This window comes from Calidris pugnax, unplaced genomic scaffold, assembly GCF_001431845.1.
Source record: "Calidris pugnax isolate Ruff unplaced genomic scaffold, ASM143184v1 scaffold44, whole genome shotgun sequence".
Lineage (NCBI taxonomy): Eukaryota > Metazoa > Chordata > Aves > Charadriiformes > Scolopacidae > Calidris > Calidris pugnax.
In genome coordinates, this window is record NW_015094506.1 from 3,759,582 (window position 1) to 3,766,809 (window position 7,228).

The 7,228-nt window shown below is 54.4% G+C and overlaps 1 protein-coding gene across 1 annotated transcript in view; it reads right to left on the bottom strand.

Annotated features, from left to right (window-relative positions):
* Positions 1–303, bottom strand: part of LOC106901504 (casein kinase I isoform epsilon) — a 21,957-nt gene extending 21,654 nt beyond the window's left edge. The window contains exon 1 of the mRNA XM_014964312.1: positions 80–303. The gene's annotated coding sequence lies outside the window, so the exon portion shown is untranslated. The remainder of the gene's footprint in view (positions 1–79) is intronic.
* Between the last annotated feature and the right edge of the window lie 6,925 nt (positions 304–7,228).

The following is a 7,228-nucleotide window of genomic DNA, read 5'->3' on the forward strand; positions in this document are numbered from 1 at the left end:
CGCACACAAAGAGCCGGAGGGGCCGCCTTTCCCCCGGGGTTTGCGCCCCAAGATGGAGGCGGGCGCCCCCCATACCCACCCTGGCGGGAAGGGAGCCGTGTGGGGCTGCTGCTCCGCCGGCTGTCAGGGGGCCCGGCGGTCGCGGCAGGAAGGATGACGGAGGATTGGGGAGGGCTGGTGGCGGCCGTGCCCGGCGCGTCCCTCCTTCAGCTCGGCTCAGCGCGGCGCGGCGCTGCCTGCCGCCTCCCGCCCGCTCGCCGTCCCCTCCAGCCGGCGTGTGCTCGGCACAGCCCGGCGCTCACCCAGTTTCCATTGAGCCCCGGAGCCAAACCCACTGATGTCACCCAGCGCAGCCCCAGCCCTCCTCCTCCTCCTCCTCCTCCGCCCGCCGTTAAAGGCGCAACCGCCCGCCGCCGTTCCCGCTGCCCTCCCGCCCGGCATACCCCCCTCAGACCCGGCCTGGAGGAGGGTGGCCTGCACCCCCTCTTCCCCCCCCACACGGGGTAGGTTTTGGGGGGACATTTCCCCTCGGCTCCCCACTTTCTCTCCTTTTTTGGAAAGGGGGGAGTGGGGCAACAGCCCACCCGTGGCACCCCACCATGGTGTGGGGGACAGCCCCAATATGGCGCCATCGCCTGGTCCCACATGGGGATCCTCACACAAGGGTGCCCGGTCCCACCGCGATGGCGGCGGATGCCAAGGAGGGGGTCCAGCAGGAACAGACACCTCAACCCAACAGAGAGGGTCAGGGCTCCTCAGCCTGTCCCCCATTGGGAGCGGGGGGCCACCCCTTGAGTGATGCACCCACAAACCCACCCACGTGTCAGCATACACACCTAAACCCTAACATGGAGGGACAGGCACCCACAGGGTGCCCACCAGCAGACAAGGCCAAAGCCAGGGTTACCCCTGGGGTGTTTGGGGGCCAGGTGGCCACGGTGCGCCTCAGGGGGCCCTGGAGCAGCTCAGGAAAAGCCAGCTGAGTTGGAGGGTGGGAGGCATCCAGGGCGTATCGGACCCACATGGAGGTGCAGGAGTGGAGCCCAGGCTGGGCTCCCGGGAGGTGAGAGGTTGGGGCTGGATGGGTGAAGCAGGAGCCATGGGGGGCTCCGGGAGCAGGAGTGCCGGGGGAGGCCAGCATAGGGTGAGAGGGAAGGGGACGGTGGTGGGTCAAAAGCCAGGCACTGCCGAGCTTCACAGCCACAGGGATGCCTTGTTAGGAAGGAGCTGAATGGGCACAGTCATCCTAAAGTCAATAATTGCAGTTCCTGCAGTTGAGTGGAGGTGGAGGAGATAAGTGTGATGGGGGAGAACTCAAGAGCCACCGTACCAGACCACCCCCTGGGTGCATCAAGGCCAGGGCTTCCATGTCAGCTTCCAAACACACAATGTAAGCATGGGCTGTTGGCACCGAGAGGCCCAAGTTGGAGCCTCACCAGCCCTGCGTGGTGCAGAAAGCAGTTGTTGACTCAAGTCATACCAAGATGGTGGGCCCCCTGAACCCCGCTGCTTCCCTCCTGTGTGCCTCCAGTCAGCACCCGTGCCGACTGGATGGGCCATTGGGATTTGGGAATAGTTCCCAGTTTTATGCAACCCTTTGGGAACCAGCGCCGTCTCCCTCTGTCACTGCCCGGCCAGTTTTATCACAGAATTTTGTCTCCACCCCAAGAAGTTAAAATTTAATTGAGTTTTTTTTGGGAGCAGTGACATTTCCTTACACATGATGCTCCATTGAACCTCCGCCGTTTCCCAGCTTACGTAACAGCCAGCAGATGGGAAGGCAGGTAATAAAATACGCCACCGCCACCAAATCCAGCCGAAGGCTCACCCTTCCTCCCGCCCTGGGTGGGTGCACATCAGCCAAGAGGGAATTTGCTGGAGCCCAGCGCCGCCCACCACCATGCTGGGAGAGACAGGCCCCTACAGGCACTGAGCGAGGCAAGCTCCGACGGGGAGGGCTCCTGGAAGGATGGATCCCAACCGGATCCCCGGAGAGTGGGCTCTCAGCAGGGCCGGTGGGAGCAGAGTTTGGGGTGAGGCTGCCTGGCAGGTGGGTGTAGGGTCTGGGGGGGACGGTGGCCATGCCAGCTCTCCCCCTGTTGCTGGCTTGAGGTGGCAGGAGGGAACTTGAAGAAATCCCAAATGTAGACACAGCCCTTGGGGGATGAAATAAGAATGTGTGTACGGACACTTCAGCTACCTTTATTTTAATCATTTAGGGCTTAAAATAAGAACTCTTTAATTAGAAACGTTCCCTTAATTGAATTGTAATCAAGCTTTTAGTGCTGTTAGCCTGGCTAGCCATGTGATCTAATAACACCCACCTTCCTCTCTCCAAGCATTGCCTAGTTACACCTTTTCCTATGCAGTGATTTGTATTAGCAACCTGGGCCCGGGGCTGCTGGTTTTGGCTACGGGGGTAGCAGCCAGTACCGTCAGGACCCTCTCTGCATGAAGACTGTCAGTGCTCCAGGGGTACGACAGGAAGGACAGGGTGGACCTGTTGGAACAGGTCCAGAGGAGGGCCATGAAGATGATCAGAGGGCTGGAGCACCTCTCTTATGAGGACAGGCTGAGAGAGCTGGGGTTGTTCAGCCTGGAGAAGAGAAGGCTCTGGGGAGACTGTATTGCAGCCTTCCAGTACCTGAAGGGGGCTACAGGAGAGATGGGGAAGGACTCTGTCAGGCAGCAGAGTGATAGAACGAGGGGTAATGGTTTTAAACTGAAAGAGGGGAAATTTAGATTAGATATTAGGGATAAATTCTTTCCTGTGAGGGTGGTGAGGCACTGGAACAGGTTGCCCAGGGAAGTTGTGGCTGCCCCATCCCTGAAAGTGTTCAAGGCCAGGCTGGATGGGGCTTTGAGCAACCTGCTCTGGTGGGAGGTGTCCCTGCCCATGGCAAGGGGGTTGGAACTCAATTATCATTAAGGTCCCTTCCAATTCTAACCATTCTATGATTCTAACAGGTAACTCCTGCCCCAGTGTTTTAAAAAAGGTAGGTGTTCTATATAACACAAGCAGCAGGACCCCGAGTAGAGAGGCTGGGGTTGGGAAGGGATGGGATGGGAAGAAATTTGAGGGACAGGCAGAATCCATGCTCACAATCTGATCTGTGCTGGGTCACCTCCATTCCTCTCCAGTTACCAAACTGGTGTGCAGCAGTAGCCACAAGCATCTTTTTCTCTCTCTGCACCGCTCCAAAAAATGAACATTCCTTAAGGTCTAGCCCTGTATTAGGCACCAGAATAAAACAATAAAGGCGTGTTAAGACTTTGTTTAAACTACAGGACCTGGAAGGCTGTCTAACCTCCCAGACCCAGCAGTGAGCCATAGTTGCACTCGTGACCCTATGCCAGGATGAGATCCCAGGAGGCCTCACCTCATCCCTTCTCCCAGGTTTGCCTGGGAAGGATATTTGGGTGTAGAGCCTGGAAGGGGATTGAGGCTCCAGCCAAGGCCCTTAGGTTAGCAATGGAGGGACCTGCACCTGGGACATCCTTCATGGAGTTCAGATATGGCCAAAGCATCCCTAGACGATCCAGGGAGTGCTGCTGCTGAAGGTAGGCAAGGAGAAGATGGGCCACACAGGGTGACTCTGCTTCCTGACCCTGTGGCTGCTATCAGGAAGGTCCTCAAGCAGTCTCCAGTGTTCGGACTGCAGGGCTGTAGAAGGAACCCATAGCAATGTGTCTTGGGCTGACTCTTGTGGGCTGGTGTGTCCAAGAGGGCTGTACCTACCTCACTGAACATCCACCCAGCCTCACCACTGCCTGCGTGTCATTCCTTGGGTACGAAAGGAGAAGAAGGGCTAGGGTTGCCCTGTTTATTCACAGTGTCACTGCTGGGTGGCCTTCCAGTGTCACCGTATATGATATTCATAGCACCTAGTAGAACTTGTGGGAAAGCTGAGCTCCAGTGTCAGAGAAATGCCAGGTTGCATTTGGCAGCTCTGCCTGATCTACTGTGAGCAGAATCCCGTTTCACCCGCTATTCAGAGAGCTTTGAAGACCAAAGCCACTTCTTCACAGAGAAGCTTGCCTGTGCTAGAAAAGTGTGAGGAATCAGGGAAGCAGCAGAGAAAACTTTGACTCTGTGCTGAAGTTCTACTTCTGCAAGGCCAGTGAAAGCAAGAAAAGATGAGAAGTGAGAAAAAAATGCATTTCCACCTGCAATTCAAGAGCAGATGTTCCTGAGGAGGCAGGTACCTGCGGCTTGACAAATCCAACAGAGCAGAAGAGAGTTGTTTGAAGTGTTAACTCACAGTTTATGCAGAACATGCAGCCCCCACTCAAAAACAATGATTGATGCTCACAGGATCTTTTTTTATGGGACACACACTCTACTTTCTCAGTAATTCCCAGATGGATTTGCCTTTTCAATACTCTTACCAAGCAAGAGAATAGCATTTTAGAGAAGACCAAGCATTCCTGGAGGGAAGGTCAAATGCAGCCTGCAAGGTGGGGATGCTGATCTGAGCTCTTTGCCAGAGCACTCTGCATTTTAAAGCCTTTTTTTACAGTCAAGTGCAAGTCCCCATTCACATGCAGCAGGGAGCAATAAATACTCCTGCAAATGAGACATCAGCATCCCAGGATAGCACAAGGCTAAAAACAAAGCAAAACGCCAAAATAAATAAAACATAGCTAATAGCTACCTCTGAAAAGGTTGCTGTGAGTGACTCGGCTCAGCATCAGGTAGGAAACCCGCGGCAGGGACAGGGATCCAGGCCAAGACACAACTGTCTCGGCAATGAGTCACTCCATTTTCTTCACACATTTAGGAAAAAAAAGGGAGAGATGATGCTGAGTCCCTGCAAAGAGCCTTCTTCATGACACAGCCCAGACTCATCCAGAGCACCGTCTAACCTGTGTGCTGCAGGTGTCCTGTGGAAAATAAATCTGTGGCCACATAATTAAAGACTCAACTGTAATTCATATGCATAAGGACATTGAAGGGCAGTTGTACCGCCAGCCTTGGTGCTGCCATTTCTCAGCAATGAGAAATGTGTGTTCTGATATAACAGATAGCAGCGGTGGCCTGTTGTCCTCAGTGAGGAGCAGAGCTGGTGAGAGGTGAGACACACAGTTGGGTGGCACTTGGGGTAACAGCACAGGAGCAATAAGAGTTGGGAAGAAGACTTGGGAGAAGATACTTGTTTGGGCACTGGAGAAATTTGTGGTCCCAGAAACACAAGCTGATATGGTTATCCTCCCTGCTCCCTTTGTCCCCTCCAAACTTTGCCACTTTTGGCTTCCCTTCTTCAGGTTTGTCACAAAGCCCTGGGCTCTGGGCTTGTCCGTTGCCCTTCCTAGGTCCACCTCACCTGCCCTTCCCTGTCTCTTCCCCACCGCACCTGTGGGCCCAGTCTCCTGCCCAGACAGTACCAGTCTGGCATAGCTGTGTGTCCTTGGCCAATCAGTCCCAGCTGCATGCTGTCACCTTCCACTCAAGCTGCTCCCTGTCACCAGTCCAAGCCTTCCTGGGCAGTCGGTCAGTGGCAGCTCCCCTCCATCCCCAGTCCCCATCTGCCACCAGAATCCCCCACTCGCCAGGCAAATGGTTTGAGTGCTGCCTGCCTCCTTCCCATCCCCCGTGCCCACCCCACTGCTGATCACACCTCCTCTGCTCTTCCCATTCCCCATCTCTGATCACCATGTGTCTGCTCTTCCCATTCCCCGTCTCACTGCCCTGGCCAGCCCTGCGTTCTGTTCCCTATTCTCCTTCTCAACCAGCCCAAGTCACTCCAGCAGCTCCCAGGCAATAGCCCCTTGCCCCACCAGCCCTGGCATCTCTCTGGAGCTCCCGGTCTCATCTGCCACCCAGTGACATTTGCTTTTCCTCAGATTTTTAGTCCTTTCCCTTTGAGTTTCATCCCTTCCCTATTCAAATCAGGGGCTTTCCTTCACTGGGCTTCCCAGAAGCCTAAAGACCCGGGGGCACAGGGCAGAGGGAAGCATTGAGGGATTCACCCCAGCGCCTGACGCAGAGCAGCAGGATGATGCCCTACGAGGGAAAGCCCTCCGGGTTTCCTTCAGCCTTGCTTCTCTGTGGGAAAGCCCATATGGCATCACTCCAGCCTCAGAAGGGTTGGGCAGGTTAGTAGAGGCTGAAATCTTTGTAGCTGTGAAGCTGTGACAAGTCTTCCTCCCATGTTTAACAAAACCATGTAATTTGTCCGCGCCGGTGGGGCTGAGCAGCGGTGTTTCATGGAGCAGGCAAAACACAGCCTCCATGACAGAAAAACTGAGGTCCTGCCCAAGGCCAAGGCCAAGAGCTTGTTTGAAAGCCCAGAAGATCCACAGCTTTCATCCCCTGGGCCAAATACCTATTCCCGCAGTCCGGGAAGCCTAGTGGCAGGCCAACATTTTCAAAAAGAACTAAATAAATGTGCCCAATTCAAGCTGAGGCAATCACTTTCTATGGAAAAGTTTTGGTCCAGTGGTGAAACTTTGACAAAGTGAAAACAGGGTCTTAAAAGGGGAAGTGTAGGCAACCTTAATAATAGAAGCTGCTCCTGGCCACACCTGTAATTAAGGGCCTTTATTGCTTTTTTCCATATACCTCGCCTTTTTTATCCTTGTGGTATTCCCAGCTTCTGTCAGTTTGCAACTGACTCTCTTTATTACACCCACACTGGCTTGCTTTGGTAAAAAAAGAAGACGACCTAATGGAAAAAAAAACAAACAAAGAAGAATATTCAGAGCTCTGTCAGGCCAGGGTAGACATAGCAGAAGACCACAGGACAGGGCCAGGGTTCTTTGTGAGGAGCTGGACTCAGGGCTGAATCAGCAGGATCTTGCTTTAAGACATGTAACCTTGTCCTCCTCAGCTGCATGCTGCGTACAACCTGCGCACCAAGGCATCTGAGTGCCCAGGCGATGGTGGAAGAACCTGGCCCAGCAGCCTGGAGAAGATGCAGGGGAGGCACCAGCTCTGTCTTGACAAGTCTTGTGGATTCCTCCTCACCTTGAAAGCAGAACATCTCCCTCTAAGAAACTCCAGCTCTCATATTTTTTGGAGAAAAGAAGCTGAACTGGTCCCTCTCTCTATTTGGGCTTTTGCCCCCATGGCCATGACCTGTAGCAGAGCCATTAGCTGCGGCAGGGCCATCCCATCTTCCTGGAGGAGTGGGATCAAGATACACTGCTCCCCTCTCCCTTTTTGCATGGCACCAGGGACGGCTTTTGGCAGCAGTGTGAACTTCTTAAAACCTCTGGTGAGAGGACC